This window comes from Sorex fumeus, unplaced genomic scaffold, assembly GCF_029834395.1.
Source record: "Sorex fumeus unplaced genomic scaffold, SorFum_2.1 ptg000014l, whole genome shotgun sequence".
Classification (NCBI taxonomy): domain Eukaryota; kingdom Metazoa; phylum Chordata; class Mammalia; order Eulipotyphla; family Soricidae; genus Sorex; species Sorex fumeus.
Window position 1 is genome coordinate 5531976 of NW_026606071.1, and position 14721 is coordinate 5546696.

At 36.1% G+C, this 14721-nt stretch overlaps 1 protein-coding gene across 5 annotated transcripts in view; it reads left to right on the plus strand.

The window, feature by feature from the left end:
• The window catches only part of GULP1 (GULP PTB domain containing engulfment adaptor 1), a 272666-nt gene that overhangs the window by 88038 nt on the left and 169907 nt on the right, over positions 1-14721 (plus strand). For all 5 annotated transcript variants that reach the window (XM_056111742.1, XM_056111744.1, XM_056111745.1 and 2 more), the window contains exon 2: positions 8749-8849. The gene's annotated coding sequence lies outside the window, so the exon portion shown is untranslated. The remainder of the gene's footprint in view (positions 1-8748; positions 8850-14721) is intronic.

A 14721-nucleotide genomic window follows, 5' to 3' on the forward strand; every position in this document is an offset into this window, starting at 1 on the left:
CTTAAACTACTCACAGTTGAAAATTAGACATCCTTGGCATTACAAGTTCTATTTTCTATAGCTCAGTGTAGAATTCTTGTAAAATATCTTTGCAAAAGTTTCATATGAATGTAGACTCTGACATCATCTTTGGAAAAGGAAAATTTGATTGTTAAGGTTTTTTTTTTCTAGCACAAGTCATGCCTCCTGTTTCACTAGTAGTATGATCTCATGTTTGTGTCATGCTTTACTCTTTCCAAAGTTCCTTTATACAGAATTCCTTAAAAGTAGCCCCAGAAATAAGGGAGAGTAGTTATTATGACATCATGCTTCAAGTGCTCTAGAGATTGCTCTTATGTAACTTACATGTAAAACATTTAATTGTCAAATACAATTAGATTTAGTGTAATTATTTTGACATTTTCACTCTTTTATTATTCTGATGAGACTGCGAACAAAGAAAAGCCTGCTGTACCTCTCCTAAAGTGTATCATTGTGATCTGGGACTTTGTATTTTGGGAAAATAGTCTCAGATAAGATGATTGTAATCTTTGCTCACAGAGAGGAAACTCACTTGATTTATATCACACGGTAATTGAAAAATGACTTGAAAGAGGATATTTTGCCAAGACAGAAATATCTTCCTTCATAAGTAAAAAATGTGTTAAAAGAGAGAATAAAGGAAAAGATGTTCATAGCATGGTAAATATAAATACTTGCTTAATGAAAGAATGTGTTTATTTTACAGCTTATATTCTATACTATGGTGCTGAGAAAAAGAATGACTCAAATATCTATTTTAAATACAAGACCTCTTCAGTTATTATATTTTATTAAATTAGTTTTGAGATGGTAATGATAGTTAAAAGGGACAAAATGAAAATAAAAATTCTAGTGAATGGTCAGGTATCTTTAGGGAGAACTGTGCATATTGAGATGCTACATTATATTTGAATGTATTTAATAAAAAAGGAAAACAACATAATTTTAAAATAAAAGAATAATAAAGAAAAATGAGTTTCTGTAAGCTAGACTTTTATTTCATTACAGTTTGTATTTGGGGAGAATTTTTTTTTGATGCCATAAGATATTTTGTGTACAATATTCAAAATAGAGTTGTGCTAAAGATCCAGATATCCTTAAATTTTATTAAATAACCTTGAGATTAATTTTTCCCCACTCCAGACAGCACTAAAAGTTTAAGTTTTGATAGGCCATTCCAGTAACACACTGTAGATAATGAAGACTCTGAACAGAGTAAGAAACAGTAATCACCATGCTGTCATTTTTTTGAGAAATTTCTTTGAGCAGTTAGTAAACCAGAAGAGGAATAATTATCAGATTTTTGTTTCTTCAACTTACTGGTCAATTCAAGTGTAGGATTTCCTTCTTCCTAAATGGTTTAGGGAAAGATGATGATTTTTTAATTTTTATTAGTTTAGTCCAGCTTTCACTCCAGATTTCACTCCCTGAAAGAGTCTTTATGAATAGGGGTACAGTGACATTGGTTTGTCTTGAAATTAGCATTACAGATAACCTTAACTGGATATAATTCTTGGGGAGAAGCAAAAGGTATAGGTCTGTCGTACAGGAACTCCAGAGCATTATAGTTATTATGTGGAGTTTTTGTTGTTGATATTGCATCTTGATATTTTTTTTGGAGGAAATAGAGATGACAATAAGATAGCACTAAAGCAAAAGAAGATCTAAATCTTTGTGAAAATACCACTGAGAAATAAAAGTAAGGCAATTAAAAATGTTCTTCAAATAGTAGAGTAACATAAAGAATGATTACAAAAATTTGTAGCAAACATGTTTGATTGCTGAAAAAAAATCTTCAAATTATAACCAATCAAAATATAAAATACTTGTGATATTTTATACTCGGGGCTGGAGTAATAGCACAGCAGGTAGGGTGTTTGCCTTGCACGTGGCCGACCCAGGTTCGATTCCTCCATCTCTCTTGGAGAGCCCGGCAAGCTAGCAATAGTAACCTGCCCACAGGGCAAAGCCTGGCAAGCTTCCCATGGTGAATTTGATGTGCCCAAAACAGTAACAAGAAGTCTCACAATGGAGACATTACTGGTGCCCGCTCAAGTAAATAGATGAACATGGGAGGACACTGCTACCTACAGTGCTGTTTTATACTCAATATCTATTTATTATATAAATATTGATACTCAGTATCACTGAGACTATGTCCTTCTTTGTAAAATAAGAATCATTTGATATAGGAATGAAAAAATTATGATTTTTTATGTTTTCCAAATTATGAATCTTTGCTGGCCCAGTTTTTCATTAAGAAAACAGACATAGTTTCCTGGTTTTCTTCATTTGAACAGTCTCTAATGTGAAGCATCTACAAAAAAATTCAATAAGACCTTCCACTGTGTATTCTCTATTTCCATAAATATTGAAATATATTTGCATAATTGTATGACTTTTCGTACTAATATTCAAAGTCTTTCAAAAGTTAATGGTTGTTCTTAAGCATAGGTATTTTTATAAGTATTTTTTAATAACCTGAATGTTTTGGTATTAAAATACTATTGTATTATACTATCTGTTTTAATATTATCATAATGCTGAGTGTTTCAATGTGAAAATACTAGTAAATAATAGTTCTCAATAATTTTCATAATATGAAAATTATTATTATATGAAAAATGAAGAGAGACCTAATTGCATCAACAGAATACATTGACAAAATTTTAGCCATCAATTAAATGAAAAATTTTGACACATTATGTGCCTGACACCTTTTAGTTACCTTAATGCTTTTGTGTGAATTCATGGCTCAGGTTTACTTTCTGGGTACAAGCTTATTATTTATATAACATGTATTATTTTTGTTAAGTATGCACTTAATGAAAGACAAATTTGACAATTAAAGTATCTAATTATTGGGAAAAATCATTGCTGGGAAGAGTGGTTTGAAATTAGCATTCTTTTGTCTTCTTGGTAAAAGTTATATGAATTAAAGCTTTATAAGTAAGAGTTATATTATAAATAAAAGACCAGATATTTATTGTTTCTACTGTTTCTCCTGTCATGACTCTTGTCAAGTATTTTTAATCTAGCATTTTTATATCTGAAAGTCCATTAATAAATAATAGTTGAATACAAATATTAAGAAATCTGTTGTAATTCTATCTGAAATCTTTAAAAAGTTGAAAGAAGTTGTAATTATTGTGAACTGTTATGTCCTTTTTGTGTGTTCCAGGTATGGTCATTATTACTGTGAATGGATTATTTAACTTATTTTTAGTCACATGATGTCAGTTTTATCTCATTGTATTTATGGTAGGTTAGATTTATTTTTTTGATTGAACTCGCTTTTTATTGTGTGTGATAGCTATGTAATTAATGAGAATTGACTGCACCTCTATTTCCAGGACAGTTCTCTGATGTTTTGTTGTTCAGTGGTTCTGTAGAAACTACAGTGATTATTTATAGATGTGAATGATACCTTATTGGCCCATATAGAGTATATTCTCAAATTTTAGATGACTGATTGAGGGAGAAATACCCTTTTTTTTTCTATTTTCCTCATTTTTCTTTGGCTCTCTCCTTTTATTTTTGTTTTCCTCATATTCTGTCAAACGTTACTGATATTTTCATTCCTTTTACCAATAAGATTATTATTATTTTAATTTGCCATTGCATCAAAGAAAAAAAGGCTTCTTTCCTCTGAAGTGGTGTCCACTCTTTCCTACTTCATTAATTCAAGTAAATGTCTAGCCTGTGACCAACTGTCACAAAATTGGATTAATCTTGGTGTCTAAGCTTTTTTTCTTAAAAGGCTGTTAATTTGAGAGGTTGCCATGCCTCCCTGGAAGGGAAAGGGTGTTGCTCCCTTCCGCCTTTTTACCCCCCAGCAGTAAGGTGGCCACCACCTCAGAGCTTTTTGGAAAGCCAGGTATGAGCCAGTAGTGACGGGGCAACTGCAGTCTCATGGGAAGGGGGATGGTACTGGCTCGTCATTCATGCCCTACCGAGGACACAAGTTGCCCCCGATGAGTGACTCTCTGGTACGGCCATGGGTCCAGAGGCAAAAGGACTTAGTCCAGAGCGCAGCAGCTTGCGGAAAAAAGTGAATGGGCCCTGCTTTAAACTACCGCACCTTGCCTCCCCAGGAGTGAAAGGGTTTTTCTCCCTTCTGCCTTTTTACCCCCCAGCAGCAAGGTGGCCGCTGCATCAGAGCTTATAGGAAAGCCAGGTATGAGCCGGCCGTGACAGGGCAACTGCAGTCTCATGGGAAGGGGGGCGGTACCGGCACGTCTTTCACACCCTACCAAGGTCACAAGTTGCCCCCCATGAGCGGCTCTCGAGCTCAGACATAACACAAGACAAACAGAAACCAATCTCGTAATTATCTGACTCTTTGCAGAAATACAAAATCGTATTATATGATTCTCATAATCAGCTATAGAAAACAAAGTTTCTCAATGTCTTTTCAACAATTCTGATTGTTGGGGGGGAAATTCTAAACAATAAAGGTGATCTTCTGTCGAAATAATGAGTGTAATCAATGTAGAGAAGAGTTAAATAGAAATTATCTGCCTCACAGGCATTGGGAGGGGTTGGAGGGGAGTATATTGGGGTTCTTGGTGGTGAAAAATGAGTACTGGTGAAGGGAAAGGTGTTTGATCATTGTATGACCAAGACTTAAACCTGAAAGCTTTGTAACTTTTCCCACAATGATTCTGTCACTGTCACTGTCCTCCCGTTGTTCATCAATTTGCTCAAGCGGGCCCAGTAACGTCTCCATTGGAGACTTTTGTTGTTACTGTGTTTGGCATATCGAATACACCACAATGATTCAATAAATAAATATAAGAAGAAAAAAATAAATAAAATTATGAGAAAAGAAAGTAAGATGGAGTTCATGCCCAATTCAATCAACTAATCGGTGACTGAATAAAGAGCAGTACTCCTACATAAAAAAAAAATACTCTTGGGAATAATGACACTTTTGGCAGAGAAAAGGTAGATTTCATTTAATTTCATATACTTTTTCAGGTTTCATGAGAGTATGTGATATATGGCAAAATAGTATGTTATTGAATGCAGTGTGTTCATCCTAAGATTTCAAGAATCATTTGAAATGGAAATCAAGATTCTACATTAAAAATTTAAGTGAGCAGCGCAGAAGCAGATCTCACTTTCCTCAAGAATATTTAAAGTGCTTTTATATGAAAAAATTTAATCATATCAGACATCGAATATTAGATCTATTTCAGAGTACATGCCATTCTTTTCTTCAAGAGGAGACAGAAAAGTAGACATAAGTTCATTTTTTCCCTTTTTTAATGTAGGATTACTGCTATTTATTCAGCAGTTGATTAAACAGATTGAATTGGGCATGAACTCCACATTATTATTATTTTTTATTGAATTGCTATGAGATAGTTTCAAAACTTTCGTGTTCGATATTCAGCCGTATAATGATCAGACACCCATCCTGTCCCATCCCTTCACCAGTGCATAATTTCCACCACCAATGTCTCCAGTATATCTGCCAACGCCCCCCATCCCTCGCCAATTCCAGTGCTCACCCTGCCTCCATGGCAGGCAGTTTTCCCAATACTCTCTCGCTACTTTTGGGCATTATGCTTTGCTAAAATTTTCCCACCACCATTCAAGCCTATCTGCCAGGGCCAGATAGTAGATCATGTATTGCCCATTGCTCATTTTGAATGTCATGGGTGCTGCATCCAGTGCTTCTGGAATCCTAGATTCTAAATGGCAGGGTTCCAGAGACTTTTCTGTAGGACACAATTCATTTGGGGATTCAATTGGGCATCTCTGAACCAGGGCTATTGGTGCACTAAGACGACACCTGGAGGCACGTTGTGGGGCTGACAGCCAGGCCGATGAGCAGGTGGGGAGCCAGGGAGGGACAGTCCATCGCCTCTGTCACCATGCAGCATGGATAGTTAGTCCTTTAACCTGCATGCCTGAGCCTTGCTTCTGGAAGCTCTTGGTCGCCAGATTCCATCTGGAGTAGGCAGGGAGAATGCACATGCTCCATCTGGGGTGCCCTGGTGTAATTGGCTTGAATTGGGACCCAGAGAGATCTCTAGCTCTGTGGTGTTTTCTGGGACTCACCTCTGTGTCACTGACTTTTGATCTCTTTTGAGATTTATTTTTGGGTCTCTGAAGCAAGGGCAGTAATAGAGTTCACAGGGTGCTGCTGGAGTTGGTTCGTGGGAGTGACTGCCAGTGCTTCCATGTGTATTGGGAAGTGGGGGAGGTAGGTCACCCCAACTCCATGAAAGTCTGGAGATTTCAGTCACAAAAATCTGCATACCCAAATTTTCAGCAGATTATATCTTGGTGAGGTCCGTCCCGAGACGGTAGAGGTATTGCGGTGATTTTGGAATGTGGAAGCAAGAGGCTGCTGGGGGCTCTGCTTGGGTGGACACAGGCCAACCTCACCCCTCTGCTTTACCCCAATCTGTTCAGCCATGTGCGGGTATGAGAGTAACTGTGGCTTTTGATCTCTTTCGAGATTTATTTATAGTTCTCTGTAATAAGGCCAATAAACGAACTTGTATAACTGAGCCGGAGGTGATTTGTGGGCATGGCTCCCAAAGACCTAATTTTTGACTGTTTAATTTCTTGGTAAACTTGGTCCCAAGTTGTTGGGGTCTGGTCAAAGGCACAGGGGCAATTTTGGAGTGTCAGGAAGCCTGAAGGCACCATCAGGCTGCTGATGCACTCACCCCGTAAGTACAGGTTGATCTGTTTGTGGCATCAAACCCCCTAAATTATTTTCCTACAAGTGTATTTTGTGCTCTTTTATTCTGTCATACTGCATAAAATACTAGTTTAAAAATCATGTCCCACTCTAAGATTGGATTTTAGTCAATCTGAGATAGAAATATAAGTTGTGGGGAATAATCATTATAAGAAAGTTAGGGGGAGACACTTTTCTGAATGGTCATATGGTCTTGATACAAACAAAAAGACAATTACTTGAGATATTGTCCTATGTCTGTAATTTGTGAAAGTTATAGATAAAGGTTTGGCTTTACCAGTTGTCTTTAACAAAGTTATAAGGGGAGTATGTGTATTTTCCTGTTTTTGTCAAAAACCAATTGCTATTTTGGCAAGAGATGATACACTGTAGATATACCTAATATACTGTGGATAAACCGGAATTTTTTTGTTAATCTTTGAATTCTCACCAGAGGTATGGTCTAAATAGTCAAATTAAGGAAAATCATAATTTATGCTGTCACAATTGAAGGAAATTTTCCTCTGGTCTGTTGGCATAACAGTGTAAAAATCCTATCAAACCGCTCTGTGTTTTCTCGTTATAGCATAAGAATAAATAGAAGCTTAGAGATTTCGGTGTTTCCCTAGCAGTCAAATGTAATAGAAGTTAAAATAGATAAATTTTTTTTCCTAAAATTTGATTTCACCTTCTTAATTGTAGACAGGTTATGCTTTTAATTTAATAATTAGCTAATATTTGAAGGAGAGAGCTGGGACTTGTTATGATTATTTCAATGGAAGAAATGGGTATATTGTTAACCAACCACCACTGTGCTTTAGTAGTAACATTTCTATGAGTTCAGATATTTATTGTCTGGCTATCTTGCTATCTTTATCTCCCTACCTCCTACTTTTCATGTTTAAGAAAAGAATACATGCTTTACCATTGTTTGACTATTATTTGGTAAGTTTCTTGATCTTTCATAAGAAATTATACTAGAATTTTACAATATGCATTGTAACTTTTAAAACAAAAAACCTACTTTATTTAAGAAGTAAGTTTTTCCTCTCTGGAAAGAAAGATGGCGGCCGCACGGGAGCCTTGTGGACAGCAGGTTTGAGCCGGGGGTGGGGGTGGCAGGGACCTCATGGGAAGGGGGGCGTTCCGGTCCGTCCTTTACGCCCTACCGAGGTCACCAGTTGCCCCCCACGAGCGGCTCTCCGGCACGGCCACGGTCCCAGAAGCACAAGGACTTAGCACAGAAAACCAGCCACTTGGAGCAGAAAAGCGAATGGACTATGTGTTAAACTGGGCCATCATGCCTGCCCAGAGGGGAAAGGGTGTTGCCCCATTCGCCCTCTCCTCTCTGGAAAGAAAGATGGCGGCCACACGGGAGCCTTGTGGACAGCAGGTTTGAGCCGGGGGTGGGAGGGCAGGGACCTCATGGGAAGGGGGGCGTTCCGGTCCGTCCTTCACACCCTACCGAGGTCACCAGTTGCCCCCACGAGCGGCTCTCTGGCACGGCCATGACTCCAGAGCACAGAAACCAATCTCTTAACTATCTAACTTTTAATAGAAATACTTCCAGGGTTAATAAGTAAAATAGCAGAAATCCAAAACCGTGCGGCTGACAACATTTAATTCTTGAACCCAGCTGTAGAAAGCAAATCATTTCACAACGCTTTTTCAGCATGTCTGATTTGGCGGGGGGGGGGGGGTGTCGTAAACTCTAAATAATAATGGTGCATCTTTTATCGAAACAATGAATCTAGTCAAAGTAGATAGAGTGTTAACTAGAACTCATCTGCCTCACAGGAATTGGGAGGGGTGGGAGGTGGGGTTCTATTGGGGTTCGTGGTAAAAAATAAGTATTGGTAAAGGGAAATGTGTTTGATATTTACATGACTGAGACCTAAACCTGAAAGCTCTGTAACTTTTCTCACAGTGATTCAATAAATAAATAAATTTAAAAAAAGAAGTAAGTTTTATTAATATTCAACTTTAATTGCTTTTTAGTTATATGTGAATCCATTTGATGTTTTTAGGAGAGAGTGATCAAAGGAGAACTTGAATGACAACTCTATGATTGAAATTATCCAAGATCAACAGTGTCTATACTTTTTCAACTATATTTGAATAAATTCAGGTAAGAGTAAGTGATTGTTTATATATTTTCCAACATTTTGTGGAAAGGGCTGGAGACTATACATTTTTTTTGTTTTATACCAAATATTTTAAAAGTAGCTTTGTTATGGAAAATCAGATGAATATTTTTCAAAAAAACCTTTACATGTTTTTTATTTTTCCCCTTTTTATGTTTTTCTGTATTATTTTATTCTGTTGCTTTGTTGTTTTTTTTCTCTTCAAATGCAATATAAACATGCGTTGAATTTCTTTATTAGTTCTCTAGCAGTATATTTTATTTGAGAAAAAAATTATACATTTGTTCAGTTAACATAACATATATGGTTTAAAGTATTCTTATATTTATTTTTATTATCAGAGAATATTCTCATTGGACAAATTGAAGTATACATCATCATGAAATTTTGGAGTTACTTAAATTTAGTATTAGTGACTATAAGCTAAACTGTTCAAAGGCTTTTAATTCGTATTGCTGAATTTACTTCTAGCAATTGGTAATGAATTGCAGTTTTTATTAACTATTTAAAATGTTTGTTGATGATTATTAATTAAAAACATGTCTTTAAGAAAAACTAGTTTGTATCAGAAAAAAATGCAAAATTAAATAAATTTGATTATAATCAATAGCATTCTCTACTTATACAGTCAGTGCATTTTCTTATATAAACACCTAGAAGAAAAGTGATTATTATAAATGTATAATCCCATACTACCTAAAAATATATCATTGACAAATGACAGCTAGTATATATTTCTTTAATTAATATTTATTGAAAAATCACTGAAGTAACACTTAAATATTGAGGTTTTTTAAGTGATGGAGGTTATGGTAGATCAAGAAGTAGCAGAAATAATTTCTGCCTCTTTTAATTTTCAGTGATATGTGGTAAGATTAGCACATTTTAGTTCTGTGGGTATAAATAGGATGTTTTAGTGCCTCCAAAAATAATAAAGGAAAGTGAAATGTCAGTTGCATTGATAATATTTTTTAGTTGGTGAGTGAAGACCACTTAAGTTCTTTTTAGAGAAGTTAGGACTTTGGAAGGTGAACACGGAAATAAACGACAGGAGCAAACTGAAGTAAGGATTCAGATATATTGGAGCAGTGCTGCTATTATTCTATTAATTGAGAAGATGAGATCAATAAAGTAGACGTAGTGAGAAAATTGTTCTGAGTTTCCAGTTGCTGTTTCAGGCATTTATATCTCATCATTAACTGGTGAGGGATAGTTTAAAGAGGGGGATAAGCTGCATTGCTTTTAAAAGGCTTTGTCTAGAAGTTTTCTGAGTCTCAGGCTTAGCAAGAAAGGGCAAATCCAAAGTAGAAGAGAATATGCAGTCGTTTCCATTAGCATTTGATAAGCACTTGCTGTGTGTGAAGCACTAGACTAAGGACTGCAGAAAAATAGATGAAGACAGTTCTCACTGCTGAAAAGTTTATATTGTAATGGATGAGATGTGCATGGCTAACAAATCTAATACAATGTGACAGTATAACAAAGGAACCATATTCTATGGAAAAACTCTTGAGTAAAGAGTTATGTTGAGATGTAGATTCTGGGTTACCAAAGGATGAGGTTTTTCCAAAGACATTAATTCTGATCAAGGTTACTCAAGAAGCAGTGTTTCTATGCTTGCAAGAATTAAGCAGTGGTGAGGGTGTTCTAGATAAAAACTAGCTTCTGATAAGATATGAAAGTGGTAGGATGTTAGGACCTATCTTAGGCAAGAGGAGCATCATGCTGGAATCAACAAAAGTAGAAAAAACAATTAAAATATTTTTTAGTATTGCAAAATATTATAAACTTGGTTTTGAACACTGAGGATTGTTCTGCTATTCTTGTTTACTGCATTTTGTCCATATTTGTACTATAGTAATAAGAACGTTAGAATAGCATTGTAATTTTTAATAAGTAACCTTTGTGTATAAAATATATAACTTTAGCTTTTCCAGTAGCACTAAAGTTGATATATATATACACATATACATATACACACATATACATATATGTATATGTTCTTGCCTTAAGGGTTTAGATAAAGTTATAGAAATTCTGGTAATAAATTTATTGGAACATTCAACTTCAGGAAGTCTTTGCTGAAATATAGAATCTGGATGGGCCCTTTCTCTATATGCTACATTCTTTAGTACCATTCAATTTTCTCTGTTATAAAATACACTTATATATGCAACTCATTCATATAATATATAACAATTCTATAATATAAAATCGTCTTGTTTTTTCATTTCCTGATATCATAGTATACCTGAGACCCGGATCCCCTCTTCTTGGTATAGATATAAATTTACATGTAAAGGTGACTACAATGTTTATTGGTCATAGTCTGTACATATTTCTTTTTAGGGTACTCTTAGGGACTGTTCTGAGGTCTCGGGGTTCATTTTCTGTGCCATTCGTCCAGTAAGGCTGGAAGGTTCAGTACAAGAACCAGGCACTACAGTGCTACTCAGGCCCAGCATTTATGTGGACACTAGGGCCATTCTTGGAGTACCTGGGGACCACTAGATCCTCATCCGGCAGTGCTCAGGAGGCCATTCAGTGCCAGGGATCTTGCATAGTTCCATGTGAATGGACCACTGACCCTTGAGCTATTTCCCTGGTTCCTTATCAATACGTGCGTAATTGGATTCAATTTCTTGGGTTGTCTTTGTAGGGGAGGAAGGGAGGGAGCAAGAACACTTGGTAATTCCCAGGATCCACTCCACACAGGGTGTTTGAAGGACACATATTGGGCTCAGACTTGGGATTCCCATATGCAGAGTATGTGCTCCAGCTCTTTGAGCTCATGCCCAAACCTTTGTGACTAGTATGAGGTACTGTTAGCCCTACATAGACATTTTTATGTGTATCATGTTAGTTTTGTATTTCTATATAATACATTGCTTCAAACCATAGCAGGTTAAAATAGCACTTACATGCATATTATTTCAGAGTTTCTGTAGGGTAGGAAGGAATTAGGCCATAACCTTGTTGATGCCTCTGGCTTTAGGTTTTAGGATGCTGTAATTAAGTTGTCAGCTGGAGGTACTGTCATTCCCATGCTCAACTGGGATTGAAGCATTCACTTTTAGTTATGGAGAGCCTCTTTCTGCAGGTCTGGTTTCCCATGGGACATGCAATGCAAAAGTGAGAAACCATGATTACTGCTGCTTTCCTTTATAAATAGATCCAGGCTGAGGACTAGGACATCTGTAGGGAACAGAATGCTGACCTCCAGAAAGACACAGTCAAGTGGTAACCTGTGTTAAAACTGGAAAAAGGCTTTGCAGAATTGAATTAAGAATCTTGCTGTGTGATCGATATTGACTAACTGGATGAGACTTACATCTGATGACATGTGTCTTAATGAAATGTAAGAAGGAGACCATCTGCTGGAGGTACAAGGACAGGTGTGATGTCCCCACAAATTGAGGATTACCTGGAACTACTGATACAGGAGCAGTGACAGTGGGTCACTGAGTTCATCCACTATTCCCAGGTTCTTCAATATTTTCAAGAGTGACATTATTGAGTAGTAAAGATGCTCAAAACTCAGAGTTGGAAAGTACAAAGTATATTGGAAAGTAGAAGAGAAAGGGAAAATAACTCCCCACAGGGAGAGGAACTTAGTATAGGACTAAGTTAACTATGACTTATTTTATGGGTGTTTTTGAATAGCAAAACTGAATCTTTGTCTTAAAGAGACTGAAGGGAGTTAGCTGGTTTAAGTCTTTCTGCACATTTGCCTCAGGCATTGTCCATTAGCTTAGTCTCCCTGTCAGCTTGAACCCTGGAAGAATTTTATGGTCTGGGAGAATTCTAGGAATGTTAAGACTGGACCTTGGGGATGAGGTTTGTGTTAGGTTCATAGGTAGAAATGGAACTGCTGGCAAGGGGAAATTGAGACTTCCATTTTCACCACAAAAAGTGCAAAAGGCAAGGAGCCAGTTATTCCACAGAAACTCTGTAGGAACTGCAGACTGGCTAACAGCTTAATTTCAGATTTCTTGCCATTGGAATTGTGAGAAAATAAATTTATTTTAAGATATCTAGTTTGCAAAGAAATGAATACAGCACTGCTTCAATCTTCCATCTTCTAAGTTCAGCCCAATTTCAAGGGCAGGGAATCACAGAAAAGTTTGAATACCTGGAATTGGTGATGATCTGAAACCCTTTAGCAGATGACCACTTATCAGCTTTCTGCATAGCTTTTTTATTTTGGCATATCTATGTAGATGAACCAACACAGCAAGTCAGAGGTTAAAATCTATCCCATATTCTTAAAAATCTTAATTTTTTAAAAATTTTGTATTTCCTATCTCACTGATCAGAACACTTCATTTGGAGAATGAAATTGGAAAATAGAGTCATTTTTAATTCTCTTTGAATAACCATAGCCTTTTATTAACCAGTCTTTTTCAATCTGTCCTGTGTTAATCATTTATTCCTTTTACAATTTCTCTTCTACCATTAATAGGCTTCTATGATGTTTTTCCAAAAAATATCAGAATAGCTCCTAAATGATTAATCTGGTTTTATTTCTTCAAATCTTTCCTGAAAAGTGGCTTTCGAAAAATCCAAATAGTATTATGTTGTTCCCATTATTTCAGGAACTAGAAGTTCCTTATGATCTAGTTCTCCAATCTAACCTCCCTTTATATTTTTTAATATAGCTCTAAAACATCATATACATTTTTCCAAGTTTATTTTTTATGTTTTGCTTTATTTAATTTTAGCTGGCTTTGCCTGTGATTTTCTTTATCCAGTAATCAAAGTAAGAGTTTGCTGTCTTTTTTAACATTCAAAATACCTAGCACATTTATGATATAGACCAGCAAAAGTGGATTTTTATCTGTTGTAAACTTCCAAAGATGAAAGAGTTAAAAAGAGGCCTAGTAAGAAAGTGGCTAAACTTACAGACAAGCCCCAAATGGAAAGCAAATACAAAAGAAAAGTCCAAACTCTCCAACAAGACTACCTTTAAGGATAAGATAAAGGAGAACAAAATTTAACTGCAAAAGTGCAGAAGTAGGGGGCTGGAGAAATAGCAAGTGGGTAGAGCGTTTGTCTTGCATGTAGCCGCCCCAGGTTCTATTCCCAGCATCCCATGTGGTCCCCCGAACACCTCCAGGAATAATTTCTGAGTGCATGAGCCAGGAGTAACCCCTGTGCATCTCCAGGTGTGACCCAAAAAAACAAAAATAACCAAGCAAAAAAAAAAACAAAAAAAGGGAAGAAGTAGAGCACTAGGAAAGTGAGTTAGTTTGAGTTTAGTTTGAGAACATAAATGAAGTTTAGAGTCCAGTGTGACTATGTTGTGGTTTTAAGTTTTTAGGGAAATAAATGACTCTCGTGGACATTAGTGTGTGCTAGAAAATGTGAGGAAAATGATAAAGCTGTTTTCAGAGAGTGAGGTGTAAAATAAAAAGTTGAGCAGACTTGATCCACTGTTAAGAAAGTAGCAGAAAGAAAATGAAAGTCTAAATTCACTGTCTCCTTCTAAGGAAGTAAAACTGAAAAGTCTTACTTCCACACCTTGTTAGAGGTGTTTCTGGAGAAAATCTCTTCAGTGTAGAGATTGCTAAAAGGGAATGTATTGTGCACTGTCATCATTCACATATGGAAGAAAATAACCTTTAAAGGATGGAAAAATTTAGGTAAGCCATTTTATTCCCCCACTGCTTTTTGGTTTTACACTAAAAATGCACATTCAGTATATCTCACTAAGCAAAAAATTGCTTTAGTGACATTCAACTTCATCTGTACTTTATAATATTAACATTAATTTTATTGAGTAAAAAAGATACAATAGAAAAGTGTTAAGTATTTATTCATAGTATGCAAATGTTATGAATTGTTCCTTTATAAATG